Raw genomic sequence first — 21,919 nt, 5'->3', positions numbered from 1 at the left:
CCAAGTGACAGCGAAGGAAGACAATCGCAGGTGTCATCTAATCTTCCCTGTAATCAGAGTTTGTAACTTATTAATATACCCTGCTCAAGAGAATCGTGGAAACACGACTTTGGGTGTCGGCCATACTGCATTGAGCAAAATTTGACAACTGAGTATACCTTTATCTTTCACAAATGAAGTGCACAGCAAAACATCATTGGTACGTTTTTACTTAAATGCTGTTTCGTTTTACCTTTAAATCTAAAGGGGGTGTGAGAGTTGACCCAATAAAGTGAACATTTCAGATTTAATGGGTTTATTAATTCCCCAAAACGATTTGACAGGCGCCACTTACGCAAGATCTTTTTAAGAGACATTCCTTACGTAAAATCATAATAAGGACACTCCGTCTTCAGGCCACAAGTGGCCCATCGGCCCATCGGGACAATCCGACCGCCGCGTCATCCTCAGTTGAGGATGTGGATAGGAGGGGTGTGTGGTCAGCACACCGCTCTCCCAGTCGGTACGATGGTTTTCTGTGACCGGAGCCGCTACTAGTCGGTTGAGTAACACCACAATTGGCATCACGAGGCTGAGTGCACCCCGAGAAATGGCAACAGCGCATGGCGGCCTAGATGGTCACCCATCCAAGTGCCGGCCACGCCCGACAGTGCTTAACTTCGGAGATCTAACGGGAACCAGCGTATCCACTGCGGCAAGGCCGTTTCCCAAGTTAAGAAAACATTTCCCATAAACATTGAGGACCACCAATTAGGCGAAATATTTAAGAAATTGATTACATAAGATCACAACCAGGTTAACGAGTTATTATCTCCCACCAAAATTGACAAAAGCCACTAACGGTAAATTTAACCATAACTTTACCAAAACTCTAGTTAAGACACATTATTTAAAACCCTTTTCATTTCCAAACTATACATGTAAAATAACAGTTGACACAGAGCTACGACTTTACAGAAATGCTTAAAATATGTATATATTAAACGCAATTTGTCAATCTTTCAGAGCGAGCAACTTGTGAGATGAACACCTTTCTACAATGATCAATGTGTAACAACAGAAGCAAGGTCCAAGCTTATAAGGCCAAAGTTTAACCACGAATTGTGGAACCGACTGAGAGGAGTAATACTTCGAACCAAGACGCAGCTCCGTTTGCAGCCCCACGTCGAGTAGACCAAAAGGTGAACCAAGCGAACGCTACCGAAGAGGAACACGAGCTCAGGCGAAGTCCATCGCCCGTAAGCCAAACTTGTAATCTAAAGGGAAACCCTCTGCTTCGGTTGCCCATTGCCTCAGCTCGCTGAAACACACATCACACCCGACAACAGGAAGCAGAATACTTTTTGTGGTGTCACCGCCAGACACCACACTTGCTAGGAGGTAGCTTTAAATCGGCCGCGGTCCATTAGTACATGTCGGACCCGCGTGTCGCCACTGTTAGTGATCGCAGACCGAGCGCCACCACACGGCAGGTCTCGAGAGACGGACTAGCACTCGCCCAGTTGTACGGACGACGTAGGTAGCGATGCACACTGACGAAGCCTCGCTCATTTGCTGAGCAGATAGTTAGAATAGCCTTCAGCTAAGTCAATGGCTACGACCTAGCAAGGCGCCATTAGTAGTTTATTGCCTGAATCTACAGAGTCTCACTTGTATCGTCAATAGCGATGTACAACAAGGATGGATTAAAGTTAAGTATTCCAGCAGCTACGTACTTTTCTTTATAGCACTCATTACGTATCCTGTTTCAGACCTCACGCCATCCTTCGTGAGCTTATAGCGTGCATTGCGGTCCCCTCAAACCACACTGTGTCGGCACTTCCGTCGACACATCACTTTTCTTAACCTTAACATTTAAGACTGACTAGTAAATTACCCTATAAAAATCAAGGCTAAACAACAACTAATTTCACTCACAAGTGCTTCCTTTAAGAGAAACAGTACCTGATAACAACACTAAGGGTGAGAAATGAACTGGTGGCCGTGCGGTTCCAGGCACTTCAGTCCGGAACCGCGTGACTGCTACGGTCGCAGGTTCGAATCCTGCCTCGGGCTGAACGTGTGTGATGTCCTTAGGTTAGTTAGGTTTAAGTAGTTCTAAGTTCTAGGGGACTGATGACCTTAGATGTTGAGTCCCATAGTGCTCAGAGCCATTTGAACCATTTCTTTGAGAAATGAACTGACTCAGGAAAACCGACACTCACTAAAAGTTAATAACACGTATCTGCAAATACAGCACTATTATGCGGAAGCAGAGCAGACGCCTAGGAAGAGGCCTCGAATGAAAACGAACAAACATAATGTTACACGTCTTGCAACACCTTACTGTACCAAGAGCGATCACAATGACAGTTAACTAAGCGCTCTTAGTAAATAAAATAGCGTACTTAACTTGGTGTCTTGATGCTGGGGCGATTTTGCGAAGGTGTTAAACCATCACTTCGCAAGACCATAACAGCGTGTTCCTACAAGGAAGCGGGCACATCCACAGCTCGCGACGTTGCCGGAGAATACACAGCACCGGCCAACTCCCGCCGACTCCAGTACAACCACGGGGCAACTGCCGCCCGGCCTCAGGCACGCCGTGTTCGCTTCTGTCCGCCAGCCAACCAACCAACTAGCGCACCTCCACGTATCGTTTCCCAGCGTTGTGTCCTTCCCCTACTCGCGGTCGGCACTCCCTTATATCTTGAGCCGGCCCAAGCCCAAACACAAATGGTTCAAATGGCTCTGAGCACTATGGGACTTAACGTCTGAGGTCATCAGGCCCCTAGAACTTAGAACTACTTAAACCTAACTGACCTAAGGACATCACTCACATCCACGCCCGAGGCAGGATTCGAACCTGCGACCGTAGCGGTCACGCGGTTCCAGACTGTAGCGCGTAGAACCGCTCGGCCACCCCGCCCAAAGACAAACCTCTGTACTAGGTAATCTATCGCACTCATGTGAGAGATACAACTGGCGCCCATCCCCTCCACTGCTCAATCATTACATGCTCGATCGCTTACATAAAAGAAAGTCAAATGTAGGAAACAAAGTGAAACAACCATTCATCCCGTCATCCGCGGGTGCTTTTGATTAGATTTTGAGGGCTTCAATACACGTGCATGCCTTCTGTGAGCGTTTACCATTGTCTGACACCTACATGCCACGTTCTTAATAACTGTACGGCGGCCATGCTGTGGTATCAGTTCCCATTAATCAATGAGAGTTCATGACAGTTCCCGGAGAGAGTTGTGGAATAGGATGACCACGAACACGTCTGTGAAGCATTTCCCGCATATACTCTACGGGGTTCAGGACGGGACTCATCGCCGGCAATTTCCACAACTTCAAAGTCAACGTTTCGCAAGACATTGCTGCCGACGCCCGCCACATATTCCCTGATACTGGAAGGAATTCATAGCCGCCACGGCATGCTGCAACCATCACATGGTCCAGCAGCAACTCTTCTATGTACTGCGTGGAGGTAAAGCAACCAATGACGACCAGAAGAACTGATGACTGACCACACTGAAGCCCCCCTGCAATACCACAGGACATTGCTGATCTGTGGGTTTCCTGGACACACTAGAACACAACCATCACCTTGCGTCAAAGGATATCTGGTCTCGTCTGCGAATAACACGTTTCGCCATTGACGAAGCGACTAATTGATGCGGGGACGGCAAAACTGAAGGCGAGCTGTAAGATGTCGTTGCAACCTGTTCATTACAGTCTGATCAGACAGCGCTCCTTCTGAGATCGTCCTGCAGTGCTCTGGCGTTATCCCTGTGACGTTGTAGCGAATACATGAGCAGATACCGTACGGTTGCGTAGATGACCTCGTCCAAGTAGCCTTGTGTACTGACCTGTCTCCCTGAAGCGTGTCCACAAACTATGGACGATACACGGGGAGGCATTGGCATTTGTGGCAGCACGATCAGAACTCCATTCTGTTTCGATCAAACGGATCACCCTTCCACCTTGCACTGCATTAACATGTCGCACTGTATCTTCTTGGTTGAATACAACGTCCACAAACGACAATTGGCATCTGCGTATCTCACTAGTGAACACTGGGACACCGATACTGAGTTCCTACTGACGGGTCACATAACACTGTAATGCATAACACACGGAGGGCGAATGATTTTAATCGTTGCCTAAAATGAAAGCGAAGATCTCAGACCTTGTAATAAGACGACCCGTACCACCTGTAACAAAATCGACTTAACATACCGGACGTTGATATCAGGACACTGTCTTGTAAAGCATTTATTTCGAAAATTCTTAAGCCTACCGTAATACGTCTGGAAATAAGTGTGCCTCCGAAAGACAAACAAGTAATTAATTAAAGAAGATTCAAAGGGGCCCTAAGATTAATTAAATGGCACAAACTTGCCTACAATAAAAAATTTTGAAATCATTGAATATCAAATTTTTACTTTTAAAAGGATTGGTAATTTTAACAACTTCTTTCGCTCATACACTATAACGGGAGACACATCAGAATCTGACAAGATCCAGCTATCAGACAAGTTGCAGCTATTAGAGAAAATCTCAAAGCCACGGATCCAAAAGTGTACACAATAATTTTGGACAATAATAAACTTAACAGGTCTAGGCTGTCTTTATGTACAGACTAAAAATCCCTTGTCGCCGATTCACGCACAGGCTAACATTTCCGATGTGCATTCTGTCTTTGCGGAAACCAGAAAGCCAGTGGAACGACCGAACGCTCCGAAGGGACGAGAGCTGGCTTCTGCGGCCGGAAGGGCCCAGATGAATTTAAGTAACAGATATGGGAGGCGTCCTTGAGATGCAGAAAATCTTATTAGTCAAGATACAAATATCAGATCTTCACGCCGGCCGGGGTGGCGGAGCGGCTCTAGGCGCTACAGTCTGGAATCGTGTGACCACTACGGTCGCAGGTTCGAATCCTGCCTCGGGCATGGATGAGTGTGACGTCCTTAGGTTAGTTAGGTTTAAGTAGTTCTAAGTTCTAGGGGACTGATGACGTCAGCTGTTAAGTCCCATAGTGCTCAGAGCCATTTGCACCATTTGCACCAGATCTTCACAAATACCAGATCTTCATATGTTCCGCAAGGACCGGAGGAATAAGGTATTTAAATACACCTGGGTACAACAATGCTGAGCAAGTCTCAGTGCTTGGTATTTACATTGAAAAGTGACAAAGTCGGAAATTATCGGTTGAACTACAGGGGCACCTCCAATTCAGTCACCTTAGTAGCAAATGCCGACTAACAAATATCAGGCAACAAGTCCCTTTAAACAATTCTCGTCCTAGGCGACACAACAAGTATGAATAAATATAAATGGTACCCTATAAAAGTAAAAATAGTAAGCCAACTTCATTAAATGAAATAGAATAAACATCTCAGGGCTCTGAGAGTCGGCGTTCAGCAAACTTTTGAAGGCACGACAAGTGAAAAATTCTGTTAGCTTACAGTTTGTGTCCCTCCCGCCAGTAAATAGACTGGTAAATAACACGCCTTACACATCAACACGCACAACCGCTGGTGACGTAGGACACACCTAGCGGGCTCCATGGGCAACACTAAAACACAGTAAAACACACATAAACTCTTTATGCAAGCAAAGCACTCTATATTTTAAATTCAAGCCGCTCACATACGGGCTTAACAACAATAGAACATCACACATATAAATATTACAATTTCGCCGAGGTAACAAGGCTCTAATCGTAATTGAGGGGCTATTTCTGTCACAACACCAAGAAGTGAAAGATGACAAGGCAGTCTTAAAACATGGATTGACAGTGAAAGGAAGTGTAACCTTCCAAAACAATAATCTTCATTCTTCTCAAGTTCGGCTCGAGATACCAAAAGAAGAGAACAAAGAAAAAAAATCCGGCACGTAAGGCGACGTGCGACAAATCCACGGCTCCAGTTTGAGGATGATGACGACGGCAGTGCACTGACACGCCCAGACCAACACGGGCCGCAACCGTGGAGCTGGAGGCCGCAGCGCAGGCCTCCACAAACTCGTTCTCCAGACCCCTGCTCCACTCCACTCGCCCAGCCTAAGCACGTCGGCACACGGGCCGTGCATCCGAACGTTGAGCTTTGAGCGTACCGCGTTCCTGACGTCATAGCGTGGATAATGCGTTGTGGAGTCTTTCCGAACGTGCAGAGCAATATCTAGCATGTCACATACAATGATCGTGCGTACAAATGTTGACCAATGAGATGGCAGAACGCCACCTACGTCACATGCACGCCGTCTCCCTTCAGTAAACACTTGCGAAGCGTCGTCGTTAATTGTGTGATTCGTTGCGAGGAAATAATGAGGAACATCATATTCGTGGTAAAAGAATTGTTGTCACTTGCGTATTTTGAGAGTATGCCATTTGAAAGCAACGACACATTGAGGATCAATTAAAAATGCGTTGTTCTTGGTACAGTTTGTTATAATTAAACATTAGTCAGTAACATAGATAAGAGTAAAGTTTTTAGCAACGGATAACAGACTGAGATCGGCCGTCTGGAGTTTGTCGTCGGTTTAGCGTAGCGAGAAGCGTTGATGATTCACAACCAAATGCGTGATGTGACCGCCACGAACGATTTTTTTTCTAACGTTCGTGTTTTTAGTGGTTTTTGTTACTTTCTTATTACTTAAATTTAGATATATACTATAATATTCTATGTTTTGTAAATAAAAGTGCACATTTTTTGAGGAGTAACTTTGTTCAGTTGATTTAACCTGCAGGACAGTTTGCACTACTTGTAACAAGACATTTTTAGGCCCACGTACCATATTCACAAGTCACATAGTTTCCGAGCGTTCAGCAGCATTTTGAGCTCGGAACTCTCAACGTTGACGTTCGACTGCACGGACAGTGTGCAGACGGCTCTCCGAGTGCTACCTGCCTTTCTCGTATGACAGAAAAGGTTCTGCTTTCGGTGCAAGATCGATTCTGAGCGAGCCTTCGCTTGGAGGAAACTTTTAAAAGTAGTAACTATTTGTACAGTCGTTGTTGGTGTCTATTGTGAATGTAAATACTCTCTCTGAAGCATCGACCATGGTAATGAATTAGGCCACGTCATATTTAATGTTTTGCATCTGTGGGAACCAACATGGTGGGGTAGAAACTGATAACACTGTTTCTCCAGTTCAGGATTCGTTATCTCAAGATGGAGTTGAGATTATCAATATAGTGATCAAGTATGGTTACCGAAAAAACTCACTTTATTCAGAAGAAGGAAACACGTCCTCTGAGGCATAAAAAGGAGGATATGAAAAACGATATTTGGAATTAGCGTCACTAAGATTTCGAGGTCACTCATACAGATTCCTGTGACATGCCGTGTACTCTGCATCCCTCGTTCACTTGTTAAATTTGTCCTTAGCCTAGGATTCGAACTGGTTACCTCGGAATCGATCTCCGCTGCAACAAAGAGCTATACTTGGGCTAGAGAAATGGCAGCGCGCACTCCACGTCTGCTGAGAGTGGAAGACCAGTGGCAAACGTAAGCACACTTGATCTGAAACAGAAATTTGATAACCACGTGACTCACTTCAGCCGATAACATCAATGGTTGACCATATTTAAAACCACACCAGAAGATTCAATCGAGTAATGCACCAAAACTTGAGCTCAATGATCATTACATAAGCACTTCAACATTCCTGGCCGCAATAAATATTTAACACGACGGTAAAAAACTACGATTAACAAACAACACTCACAGAGAAGTACATAAATACTTAACACATAACTACAAACGTAAATATGTACTATATATCTACAGACATGGAATCAAACTGACTCCGTATACTCTGTTTGCCGTTTACTCTTTTACACACATCAAAAAAGTTTTGCATCACCTCGGTTCCGAGAGTTCCGGAACCTGTACAGAAAATCGGAATAGAGATCAACATAAACATCATTTCTGCCCTTTTTATTGCTCATGAAAACCGCACATTGCATGTTGTGCCACCATACAGCGAGACCTTCAGAGGTGGTGGTCATAGATTGCTGTACACACCGGTACCTCTAATACCCAGTAGCATGTTCTCTTGCATTGAAGCATGCCTGTATTCGTCGTGGCATAATATCCACAAGTTCATCGAGGCACTGTTGGTGCAGATTGATCCACTCCTCAACAGCGATTCGGCGTAGATCCCTCAGAGCGGTTGGTAGGCCAAGTCGTCCATAAACAGCCCTTTCCAATCTACCCAGGCATGGTCTATAGGGTTCATGTCTGTAGAACATACTGGCCACTCCAGTCGAGTGATGTCATTATCCTGAAAGAAGTCATTCACAAGATGAGCACGATGGGGGCGCGAATTGTCGTCGATGAAGACGAATGCCTCACCAGTGCGCTACGATAAGGTGGCACTATCGGTAGGAGGGTGGCACTCACGTATCGTACAGCCGTTACGGCGCGTTCCATGACCACCAGTGGTGTACGTCGGCCCCACATAATGCCACCCCAAAGCAGCAGGGAACGTCCAGCTTGCTGCACTCGCTGGACAGTGTGTCTAAGGTGTTCATCCTGACCGGGTTGCCTCCAAACACGTCTCCGACGAATGTCTGGTTGAAGGAATATGCGACACTCATCAATGAAGAAAATGTGATGCCAATCCTGAGCGGTCCATTCGGAATGTTATTGGACCCACCTGTACCGCACTGCATGGTGTCGTGGTTACAAATATGGACCTCGCCATGGACGTAGGGAGTGAAGTTGCGCATTATGTAACCTATTGCCCACAGTTTGAGTCATAACACGACGTCCTGTGGCTGCACGAAAAGCGTTATTCAACAGGTGGAGTTTCTGCCAGGGTTCCTCCGGCGATAGCCGTCATCCACAGCATTAGTAGACCTTGGGCGGCCTGAGTGGGGCATGTGAACGACAGTCGCTGTCTTTCTGTATCTCCTCCATGTCCGAACAACATCGCTTTGGTTCACTCCGAGACGCCTGGACACTTCCCTTGTTGAGAGCCCTTCCTAGTGCAAAGTAACAATGCGGACGCGATCGAAGCGCGGTATTGACCGTCTAGGCATGGCTGACAATACGAGTCGTGTACCTCATGGTGGAATGACTGGAACTGATCGGCTGTCGGGCGCCCTCCGTCTAATAGACGCTGCTCATGCATGGTTGTTTGCATCTTTGGGTGGGTTTAGTGAAATCCCTGAACAGTCGAAGGGACTGTATCTGTGATACAATATCCACAGTCAACGTCTATCTTCAGGAGTTCTGGGAACCAGGGGTGATGAAAAACATTTTTTGATGTATCTATTATCACAACTTTTCTTTATGTTATGTATAATTAGGAGAATTTAGGAAAAAATTACAACAGTTAGTGTATCAAAATCACAATTAACACTAAAGTTTTTATGAAACATGAAAACTATTGTTTGAGTTAAAAATTATACAATTTTCAGAGAAGAATTTCAAGTAATGGCTTCTTCACTCCATAGAAAGTAATAAACATTCTTCATTACTTTGTTACATATAAATAAATTAAATTTAACATGAAAACGTTATAACAAATAAAGTTGTGACACAAAGCTGACGGGTGGTTTGCACAGTGTAGATGATTACAACGTTTGCATATTGGGGAGGTCTTCCTTTTAATTTTTTTTTCTTTTGAGTCATCAGTCTTCTGAATGGTTTGATGCGACCCGCAGCAAATTGCTCTCCTGTGCCAACCTCCTCATCTCAGAGTAGCACTTACTACATACGTCCTCAATTATTTACTGGATGTATTCCAGTGTCTGTGTTCCTCTGTAGTTTTCAATCTCCACAGCACCCTCTATACCTTGGATGTTATCCCTAATGTCTTAACAGATCTCCTACAATTCTATCCCTTCTTCTTGTTAGTGATTTCCATGTATTCTTTTCCTCGTTGATTCTCTGGAGAACCTCCTCATTCCTTACCACATCAGTCCACCTAATTTTCAACATTCTTCTGTAGCACCACATCTCAAGTTCTTCTGTTCTTTTGTTTTCCGGTTTTTCCACAGAGCATGTTTCACTACCACTCAACGATCTGCTTTAAATGTAGAGTCTCTGAAAGTTCTTTCTCAAATTAAGGCCCATGTTTGACACTAGTATACTTGCCTTGGTCAGGAATGCCCTGCCTACCAGTGCTAGTCTGCTTTTTATGTCGTCATTGCTCCGTCCGTCATGGATCATTTTGCTATCTAGGTAATGGAATTCCTTAACTGCATCTCTGTCGTGATCAGTAATCCTTATGTTGTTTCTCGCTGTTCTCACTTCTGCTACTTCTCATTGGTTCCATCTTCCTTCGATTTATTCTCAATCCATATTATGTTCTCATTAGACCGTTCATTCCATTCAGCAGATTCTGTAATTCTTCTTCACTTTCCCTGAGGTTAGCAACTTCATCATATATCCCTGGAAGATTTTGTTGAAGCATGCCACGGCGAAGGCTCCGAGCACACATATTGTATATTACCCGTCTCTCTCGATATCTCATACCTATTTTTCTTAGGATTCCGATCATTTTCAATCATTTTACATTCTCGAACGCTTTTTCCAGATCGGCAGATCCTATGAAGGTGTCTTGATTTTTCTTTAGCCTTGCATCCGTTATCAACGGCAACGTCAGAACAGCCTCTCTGGTGCCTTTACCTTTCCTGAACCCAAACTGACAGTCACCTAACAGATCATCAGTCTTCTTTCCCATGCTTCTGCATATTGTTCTTGTCAGCAAGAATGCCTGAGCTGTTAAGCTGATTGTGCGATGATTATCGTACTTAACGGCTATTGCAATCTTACGAATTTTGCGGATGATGCTTTTCCGAAAGTCAGATGGATATCGCCAATCTCATACATTCTACACACCAACGTGAACAGTCGTTCTGTTACTACTTCCTCTTATGATTTTAGCAATTCTAATGAAATTTTATCTATCCATACTGCCTTATCCTTTCTTAAGTCTTCCAACTCTCTTTTAATTTCTGATCTAACACTGAATCCCGTGTCTCTTCTGTATCGTCTCCCGTTTCTTGTTCTATAACGTCGTCAGACAAGTCTTCCCCCTGATAGAGGCCTACAATGTACTCTTTCCACCTATCCACTCTCTCCTGTGAAGTTAACAGTGAAATTCCCATTTCTCTCTTAACCTTATTGCCCTTGCTTTTAATTTTACCGAATTGTGTCTTGAACTTTCTATATCCTGAGTCAGTTTTTTCATTTTTGATTTCTTCACATTTTTCCTGTAGCCATTCGCCTTAGCTTCCCTGCACTTCCTGTTTATCTCGATCCTAAGGGACTTGTGTTTCTGTAGTCCTGAATTTCCCTGATCGTTTTTGTACTTCCTTCTTTCATCAATCAGCTGAGGTATTGATTCTGCTACCTACGCTTCCTTCCCCGTTACCTTCGTTGCACCTACGTTTTTCTTTCCAACTTCAGTGTTTCCATTTTTAGGGATGTCCATTTCTCTTCAACTGAATGCCTACTGCGCTATTCCTGTTCGCAGTATCATATAGTCTGAGAGAAGTTCAAACGGATCTCTTCCTTCCGTAATACTTCTTTGGACATTGATTCTTCTTGGGGCATAGCAATATTTCCTAGTTGCCAGATTATCTGCGCTTGATAGCGTTTGCTCCTCTTCCTTAGCAAGAACCTTCCTGACTGACGTTCTCACTTCATTGCAAATACGAGGTGTAAAGGTGTAAAGAAATTTTTTGCGATTATAATAATCAAAATATATCCCAAGTACAAAAATTAAGACAGGAAGTTTAAATTTTCCTCGTGAAATAACAGATGCGGAGCCAAATAGATTCCATGAAGCATACCCCTGAATTTAGCAACACATAACTTAGAAATACATGCAGGGCCTCCACTCTCCATATTCGGGTTAAGTGAAGATTAGTTGGAAAGTATTGATAGAGGCCTCCACTCTAAGTCGTACTCTAAGCTACTTAAGCTAGAGCGTTATTTGTTAACTTTAATGAGGTTAATGTCACTTACAACTGTACCAGTAGGCATACATTACAAAATATTCGACTGATCAGCTCTAACCGTAGCTTAAGCTACGTTTTGAGTTGACTGCATAACTATAAAGGTACTAGTATGATCAACACTAACAGTAAAATTTAGAATACGGCGGTAAACTGAGTAGAAACCAGCACCCCAGACAAATTTATCACCAAAAGAACTGGAACAGTTGGCGCTGTAAGACCTTTGCTGATGAGAGCACAAGACAGTCACTGAGGAAAGTGGACAACCTCGACAACGAGCGTTCCTCAAGCAACACTGCACAAGTTAATAAATATGGACGCATCCGTAAAATACCCAACACGGACAGGTATAGTAAAGGTTCGCATAACAACCAAAAATGGCTTCGTTCCGTAGTATCAACCAAGTCACGGATATGTGTTCAACACCTAAGTAATATCAAAACCACGACGAGAATACTCAAGGTAAATATAGAGCAATAGAAGGCCGCGACATAACTAGAGACTCCCATGTTCGTCCAACAACCAGATAACAAGATCAGGATGTATTAAAAGATACAGGCAGTCAAATCTGATCATCTCACGGACACGACTTTCGCGAACCACATATCGTTGAACAACACCGCAGAGTGAACATGTAGCGCACGGTAGTGCTTCCGGTCTTAATTTAGTTGCTCAAGATTCCACACAGTAGACAAGTGAGACTTTCGTTCCACACGATGAAGGCTGGCCGGGGTGGCAGAGCGGTTCTAGGCGCTACTGTCTGGTACCGCGCGACCGCTACGGTCGCAGTTTCGAATCCTGCCTCGGGCATGGATGTGTGTGATGTCCTTAGGTTTAAGTAGTTCTAAGTTCTAGGAGACTGATGACCTTAGATGTTAAGTCCCATAGTGCTCAGAGCCACTTGAACCTCACGATGGAAAGCAAAACTTATTTCCGCGACAATGAAATCAATACTCGTATCATAGCACTAAGGTATGGGATCGATGTGGGATTTCAAACGGTTGCCACAAAGATCTCAAAACAGCAGTTAATACAAGACACTAAACGTGCTTCGCCTGCGACACACCCACGACACATGTGCGCTTAATCACCGATCACACGTCATCGCGGAACCACTCTCGATGAAGACAATACCTCTTCCCAAACACTCGATACGTGATAGACCAGGAACACAGGCTAAACTAACTCACAAAAACACCACTTTGACAACAGCTTGTCGGTGCCTGTCGCAGGAAACAAATCATAGAATGCTGCTGATAGAACTTGACCCAATAATTCGACATTTCACAAGTATGTTACCAAGCCATGTGACAGCGGAGAGAACCAATCCAATAACACTCTCACATCCAGGAAAGCACTGCATAGTATATAAGGCGATTCAACTGCTCCTACTGATGTTTTATACAACTCGCAATACAAACCAAGCACGAGATTTTCATATTCTGTCGCTCGCTACGCACGAATTAGTAGTCCTGCAGCAAAAACGAACAGGACCTTTTCGTAGAAAATTTAAGTAGTTTACTTTTGTGCTATGATACATTTTCGCTGGAGACCACAGTTTCGAGTTATTCAAGAAAAACCTACAAAAATGATCTTCAAATGCACCTCCACCCCACATTTATCACTCACCAGTCAGGATTTCTAAGTAACTCTCCCCGATACCACCGTATAGAAATTTCCGATCACACAAACTACTGCTGATATTATTCACTATTTTAGGCCCCTATTTATTGGACTGCCGAGCCAGGAGCATAGTCGGCTAAGTGGTAACATTATTAACTTAATGAAAACTGTAACGAAAGAAAAACGACTTTTGTAAAATTTACGCTAAAACTAATTAGGTTAACAATCTTTACCAATACAAGAACAGTACTCTCGTAGTATAAAGACCTGATGAATACAGTGATGTAACCCTTTATTTTATGGCGTTAAAATTCATAACACTGTCAGGTAAAATTTACACAGACGTCAGTTTTACGATTCGTAAGTCTTTGACTAAGCCAGTGGCGTAATGAAGACCAAAAACGATCGGTAGTTCGTGCAGTCGCAAATTTCGTTGCAGTGCCATGAATAGCATACCTGAAATCCTGACCGGTGGAACAACAGTGTGGGATGTTAATGATGTTTGGTTTGTGTGGCGCTAAACTAGGCGTTCATCAGCGCCCGTACAAAGTCCCAATTTTTACAGAGTCCAATATTTGCACAGACCAATGTAGTCACTGTCACAAATGATGACGATGATGAAACGATGAGGACAAAAAGGATTTCAATCAGATTGTTCCACCCAGATCTCTGTGTACAGTTGACAGTACCAAGCACCGGGAATAAATTTTCGAAGACTAAACCTCCAGACGTGTAACACGCCTGGCGAACGTAATTATCTCATTAGAAACGAAGCTTCACTCTACAAACCTCGCAAAGCGAACTGATTTTTCTAGACTTGGTGTTTAAACCCACCGGCAACAGACATGCTCACTGGAACAGAGCATGAGGCCGAGAAATATTATTAACTAAACATACAAGTGGATGCACACAAAACAAAAAACATACTCACTGAATCACCGTCCAAGCGTAATTTATGACACTATCAATGGAGCTAACGCATTTCAGAACACGTGATATAGATTGACTAGGAACAAAAATGGCTCTGAGCACTATGCGACTTAACTTCTGAGGTCATCAGTCTCCTAGAACTTAGAACTAATTAAACCTAACTAATCTAAGGACATCACACACATCCATGCCCGAGGCAGGATTCGAACCTGCGACGGTAGCGGTAGCTCGGCTCCAGACTGTAGCGCCTAGAACCGCACGGCCACTCCGGCCGGCTGACTAGGAACAAAACACACACTAAACCCATAGATAAACCACATAGATGTCTGTTTGAAGGTCCCCTACAAAATCAAACTCTTACTACAGCTAGCAGAAGGTAATTTTTCTGTCCGATTCTTTCAACATTCGTCAAATGAGTAACTAGGATCCAACAACTGAGCAAAATCTTTGAAGCACTTCAGCTACTTAGGAGAATACTGATCATTACGCAACTCTACCGTATTACCCATTACAGCGCTATGGAAATCCTGTCACAATAATATCCAGATAAACGACTTTACGAACCGTCGATACACAATAAATAAATTAATAAATTAAAATAAAAAAATAAAATAAAAACAATTGCCAGAACCACTAGGTTCTGCCCATCCTGCTTGCTCCGTCGTCACTACTGCATGTCAAGAGAAAGAAGATCTTCTTTCTGGCCGCTGGAAGCCTAGATAAAAGAACAATCGCCAGAGCCGCCAGGGATCGTGAAAGCAGCCGCAAGACAGCGTCACTTTGACAGAGAGCGCCGTGTACTTTAGGTGGCAGGATTTTAGAATCCACGCAAGGCAGGACCGCACCTCACAGCTTATCTCATTGTTTATCTTCATGATTATCAGTAGTTTGAGTAACGTAGCAGTGGACATAGTAGCCCACTCCGCACTGTCGGCAAATTTCTCATGGCATCATCATTATGCATTGTTAGCAGATTACCTCCCTCCCCACCCTCTGATGCCATAGACTATTTGCCATGTGTATATAATTGCGGAAAATTCAGAACCTGACATGCTATTCTAAATAGTCCATTGCGCAACAGTATTTTCCCCACAATCGCCTGATGCCATAGCTCAGAGTCCTTTTTTCTATGTGTAAATCGGTGAGAAATTCAAGATGGACAGTGACACTGTTAGTGGAAACAAGTCGCTTGTGCTGGGTATGGAAACCAAGATGGCTGACCTGAGGATACTGGCCCATCCTACAGGACTGTCAGATTTACTGGGTTTTACTCCATCCTGAGGAATTGTAATCTCATATGTTTGACTGTGTATGGGAGCAAAATACCAAAATCTTTAGTAAAGTCTTCCCTCGGAACAATAACTTACTACAACAGCTAGTTGATCTTCATGTACCGTATCTATCGTTGAATCTTCAGCTAGTCTGTAGTATTTTGCTACTTGAATTTCGGCAATTATTTTACTCAACACGTTGTTTCCCATAAGGCCGACGAATTCGAATTCTTTAGCCTTGAAAAAAATATAACTGATGGCCACGACGTTTAGAGCCATGCTGCTGGATGTGTTGTTTCAAAAATGGTTCAGAAGGAGCAATTAGTTCAAGGGAGCCTCAACAGTTAAGGTTATTTGGGGCACCAAAAATTTCGTTATCACTACGAAAAGCAAGTCCCCTTACTGCCGGATGTTTAGCTTCTTCTAACACGCATCGAAGTCCTTCTTCTCAATAATTTTCCTCTTCCAGTCAGAAAATCCACAGGTTGAAAACATACACATGTTGTCTAAGTTCATGCTGTCGCTGAATAGTTTACAAAAAATACAGAATGCATTTCCTACAAACTCAGAATACAACAACCGTTTTCTTTCAATTTTCTCTCAATATAGGAGTTTTGTAAAGAACAAGTTTTCGGATGCGTATCTTTTTGCGATTGTTAGACACGTCCAGATTTACTTAGATCGTCCAAACTGTTCTTAAAATAGTCTAAAACTTTCAATAAACACAGGTCCACGAATTCGTTTTTCACGTGTTTCCATTTCGCTGGATCTTTCTCCACTGCTGGACGTCGAAGGTGAATGCGACAGCGAATTTATTTGGTCGCGTACAACAGCTGTATGAGAAAGCAAGTTAATTGTTGGATGTTTTGACCTGCCACCCGACTCTGCTGTGACTGTTAGGTTCATTCAAAGAAAGTCTATGGCCAGTGACACGGAAATGCCCAGATCATGCAACACTAGTTGGAGGTGACTTTAACCTACCGAGTATAGACTGGGATGTCTACGGATTCATTGCTGGCGGTACAGACAGGCAGTCATGAAAAATACTTTGGAACACATTTTCTAAAAATAGTCTTGATCAGCTAGCTCGGGAGCCCACACGCAATGGAAATATCTAGACCTTGTAGCTACAAAAAGGCTGGACCTTATCGACAATGTCAGTACAAAAACGAGGAAAAGCAGTCATGACGTCATTATAGCAACAATGATTACGAAAGTTAATAACTCCGTCAGGAAGGCTAGGAGAGTGTTCTGCTAGAGAGAGTAGATAAGCATTTCTTAGCATCTAGCTTAGACAGTGAAATGACATCACCTAGTCCCGGCATGATGAATAGAGAGAAATTGTTGGTGAGCCGTGGCTGGCTCGTGTTATGCTTTGAATTAAACCTTGGTTGCTATTCTGTGATTAGTCTCCCGCAGTTATCGCAGTTATGCTGTTATCCTCTCTCTCCCCGAGTCGCAGCTGCAGAGTGTATCGATATTCGCATCCTTGTACTATCTTTGTCCTCGCGCTTATAGTTTCCGGCTGTGCCGTGTGCGGGCAGTTGGTCGGTTGGCGTGGAGCAGCGAGGAAGTCTCCGTGGCGCATGTCTGGCCGGGCATACCGGTGGCGTCCACGCGCGGTCGGAGTGTGAGGGGCTGTTCCCACTGCTACGAGGTCCGCGGTTCACCGATCCCGGCCACAAAATATGAGTCATTACTAATCTACCAGCCAGCCCTAATTGTTCACATTGTGTCGTTTGAATTTCGTTGTGGGCTGCTGGAACATTCCCGCGAGCAACAACGTGTGTTTTCAAGTTAGCGAAATTCTAGCCGCCCTCCTGTGGAGTTTAAATTATCTTGATTATTTTTTAATTGGCGTGCACCAGTGGTTACCTGCCCTGACCGTTGATGTAAAATCAGGCGGTGTGTTTTCCTCGTCGTGTTGTGTCTGTCCAGTACGGCGTGTAGTTTGACAGTAGTTTGACACCTGAATGAGTAATTCGTTGTGGGCTCCGATAACTTCTGCGATCCAGGTTCGCAGGAGAGTTTCTGTAAAGTTTGGAAGGGAGGAGACGAGGTACTGGCAGAAGTAAAGCTGTGAGGACGGTGCGTGAGTCGGGCCTGGGTAGCTCAGTTGATAGAGCACTTGCTAAATGCAAAGGTCCCAAGTTCGAGTCTCGGTCCGGCACACAGTTTTAATCTGCCAGGAAGTTTCACCTTCTGCTTTGTTGCATTGAACTCCCTGTTATGTGCTGGTCGGGTGGAGCGGAAGTTATCCTGTCACTTGGTCCGTTGACTGTCTGTCGGTTGGGTTGCCGTCCGATTGAGAATTTTTGGGCCGACTGCCTGTCTCACCTAAGCGAGCGTTAGTGTTTTAATTCCAGGCCGACCCTTGGAAACTTCTGAGCGCCGTTTGATGTGCTGCCTTTTCTTATTTGTCTTTGTTGTTTGTTTATGTATGGCTTCGAGCCGATGCTAAATTCAAGTTGTTTTGCCCTTAAGGCGTGAGATTGTTTGGGCCTTCCGCCTAATTTAGAGAAATGTTTAAAGATGATGCCTTCTGCCTTTTAAAATTTAAATCCTTGTTTTTGAGTCTTAAATGATTGGCCTTCAGCCGGTTTTAAATTAAAGTTGTTTTTCCCTTGAGGCGTGGGATTGAATGACGCATTTAGCCGGGAATTGAGCTCTAAAATTAATGTTTGGCTTGCTCTGTTTTTAATGTTTTCTTTACTCTTGTAATGTTTGTCAATAATAAAGTAGTATGTTCGAATGCAACTGACAGCCACTCATTTTGGCTCCAATGCACGAATTAAACTATCTGACCTGTCCTGCGGGTATAGCAGGGATCTCATTGGGCAAAGATCAAGTAGACTGTAAATCGTTATGTCCCTAGTACGTGGATAAGGGATGGAATAGACCCACCATTGTTTAATAACGAAATTCGGAGGATGCTGAGAAAGCAGAGGCTGTTGCATTCTCGATTCATAAAGGAACGCTCAAATGACGACAAGCGAAGGTCAGTAGAGATTCGTGCGTCTGTGAAAAGATCTTTGCGCAAAAGATCGGGCGGAGAGAACCCGAGGAAATTCCGGTTTTATGTAAAATCGCTTAACGGATCCAAGGCCTCCACTCAGTCGCCGGCCGAAGTGGCCGTGCTGTTAAAGGCGCTGCAGTCTGGAACCGCAAGACCGCTGCGGTCGCAGGTTCGAATCCTGCCTCGGGCATGGATGTTTGTGATGTCCTTAGGTTAGTTAGGTTTAACTAGTTCTAAGTTCTAGGGGACTAATGACCTCCGCAATTGAGTCCCATAGTGCTCAGGGCCATTTGAACCATTTTAAAACCGATTTATGCTAATTTATTAAGATGGTGGAGGTGACAAACGAAGAAATTTGCCTCAAATATTGGTCATATTTCGTCCTATAATGGTGACTGTATCCTGAATGAGTCTTATTAGACACCCATTTGAGAACTCTAGGACTTTATAATGATTCCGTGTCACCGACGGCTTCTCTGTCTCTTGCAGCCTCAGCCAGTAGTCTGATAGCGCATGTGACCCAGTGGGTTAAGGCTGATATTCCGAGTGATGCTTGCGTTTAGCTGTAGAGAAGTGAGATCACATGCCTGCAAGTTGCATAGAGACAATTTTGACTGGAGTTGCCATGAGTCTGTCAGATGTAGTGCTCATGTTTTGCAGACTACTGCCTTTAGAGAGTTGATTTACAGTATAGGTCTACTGGAGCGATGCAAGTAAGTATTGTTTTGTTAGATTTTTTCTCGCATCAGTAAGTTTTCACTATTTTACATTGTAATCTTTTCTATGTTTTAGCTGCATTATCGAATGATGCCACTGAGTGGAGGTAAAGACGGAACTGGGTTACAAACTCTTATTGAAAGTCTTTTGTCATTGCTAAGTTCAGTATTATATGAGAATTCAATTTAAAATCTTTTCTTTTATGTTCGTTGATTTAAGTTTTGAAGACAGCTAGGTCAAATTGGTTGAACCTGTGCAAATGATTAACGTTTAAATATTTTTACTATCACTTTTGAAGTTTACTAATTTGAAAGTGAAATACAGGTTTGTGAAACTTGATTTAATTTAAACTTTTCTGGCCTGATACTTTATACTCCTGATACCTTACACTCATTTCAATCTTCACTAGCAGTCTGAAACTGGGACTGCCGGACGGGACTGCAAGAGACAGTGACTCCGCCGCTTACACGGAATCACAATTTCGTAGCACCACGCCGCGCCACCCACGCGGGCGCTCCAACACGTTTGCGCACGATGACGCACAAAGTAGATCACTGCCGATCTATCACAATGGAGACAATACCAGATTTTCATTATTATTCTACACTCAACATTCACAACCTTACGACCACTGCTCATCGCGACGTTGGATGTCACCTAGTCACGTTCCGGGCACGTGACGCGGTAAAAAAAGAATGTAATCGGAGCAGAGACGGATGAGGATCACCCTAGCGAAGATATGAGCTGAAAATCAGGAAATCGATTGAGATAAGCGAATCTGACAACAGGCACATTATTATTACTCAGAGCCTGTGACCGAGTATCCTGAAAATGGCGAAGCTGGTCGAATGTTCACGAGCTACTGTCGTGAGCATGTATGGAAAGTGGTAGAGGAACAGTGAGACTACCACTAGGCGCTAAGTGGTTAGACGTCGAGAAGTCTTCACAGAACGTGGGGTTCGGAGGCTTGTCGGCTCTGTAAAATAGGATAGACGGTAATCTGTGGTATCTCTTCCGAATGTGCACAAAGTTGCGGCGTGCGCAAGTGTTTCGAAGCAGACTGTTCATGCTACATTGTTGAACATGGAGCTTTGCAGCAGACGACCCGTAAGTGCTCCGATGTTGACTGAACGACATCGACAATTAACGACTGCAGTGGGCACGCGACTTTCGAGATCCGACAGTGGATCATTGAAAACGTGTCGGCTCTTCGGATGAATCACGTTTCTTGCCGCACCAGATCGATGGTTGTCCCCACAAACGCCGTCATCGAGACGAACGGCGGCTCCAAACATGCACTGCGCCACAGACGCAGGCTGGTGGGAGCAGTGTTATGCTTTAGGAGACAATATCCTGCGCTTGCATCGCATCTATGTTAATAAGAATCCATCGTTCCATCTGCGGACCACCTGCATCTCTTCACCCTTCATGTCTTTCCTGACAGCGACGTCATCTCTCAACGGTATAATTGTATGTGTTTCGAAGCTAAAAGTGCTATAGTGCTTTGAAGAGCATGGCTTGATGATCACGTTAATGTCTTGGCCACCGAATTTGCCTGATGTGAATCCGTTGGAACCTTTCTGAGTCGCTATCGAGCGCTTCACTTGTGTGTAGACATCTAATGCCACATACCTCCACAAACCTAACAACAAATTGCAGAACCGATTGTACCTAGAATTGGTGCTTTATTGCGCTCCAAAGATGGACTGAAAAGCTATTAAGCGGGTGGTCATAATGATTTCGCTTGTTAGTTTATCAAAAAATGCAAAAATAGCTAACATATCACGCAACCACCTGAAATATTTCTGGTCATTTTAAAAGTGCTTTGCCTAGTTTGTAATGACACTACTGCATACCCTCATAACATCTGTAGTATTCCTCAATGTTGGTTTGACAAAAGATTAATTTAACGGTGAATCTATTACAAATTTGTTGGTCAACGAGCAAAAAAGTGCGTTCTCGATACGAGTTCGGACACATAATGCGCAGGGGAAAAGGTGTAAAACAAATTTCTGTATGCATACTTAAAGGCCAAAGAAACTGGTATATGCATTCTTATTCAAATACAGAGATTTGTAAACAGGCTGAATACGGCGCTGCGGTCTAGAGCAGTTGTTAGATCGGTTACTGCTGCTACAATGGCAGGTTATGAAGATCTAGGTGAGTTCAGCGTGGTGTTACAGGTAGCACACGAGCGTTGGGACACACCATCTTCGAGTTAGACACTAAGTGGGGATTTTCCCGTACGTCCATTCCATGAGTGTGCTGTGAATATCAGAAGTCTGGTAAAACATCAAATCTCCGAGATCGATGCTGTCCGAAAAAGATCCTGCAAGAATGGGACCATAGACGACTGAAGATAATCGTTCAACGTGACAGAAGTGCAATCCTTCCGCCAAT

General features: G+C 43.9%; 1 pseudogene; it reads right to left on the bottom strand.

The window, feature by feature from the left end:
- Window positions 1–590: 590 nt before the first annotated feature.
- LOC126482477 (5S ribosomal RNA) lies at window positions 591–708 on the bottom strand (annotated as a pseudogene).
- Window positions 709–21,919: the final 21,211 nt, after the last annotated feature.

The sequence above is a fragment of the Schistocerca serialis genome, chromosome 5, assembly GCF_023864345.2.
Source record: "Schistocerca serialis cubense isolate TAMUIC-IGC-003099 chromosome 5, iqSchSeri2.2, whole genome shotgun sequence".
Classification (NCBI taxonomy): domain Eukaryota; kingdom Metazoa; phylum Arthropoda; class Insecta; order Orthoptera; family Acrididae; genus Schistocerca; species Schistocerca serialis.
This window is presented reverse-complemented; position numbering and strand designations above follow the sequence as displayed.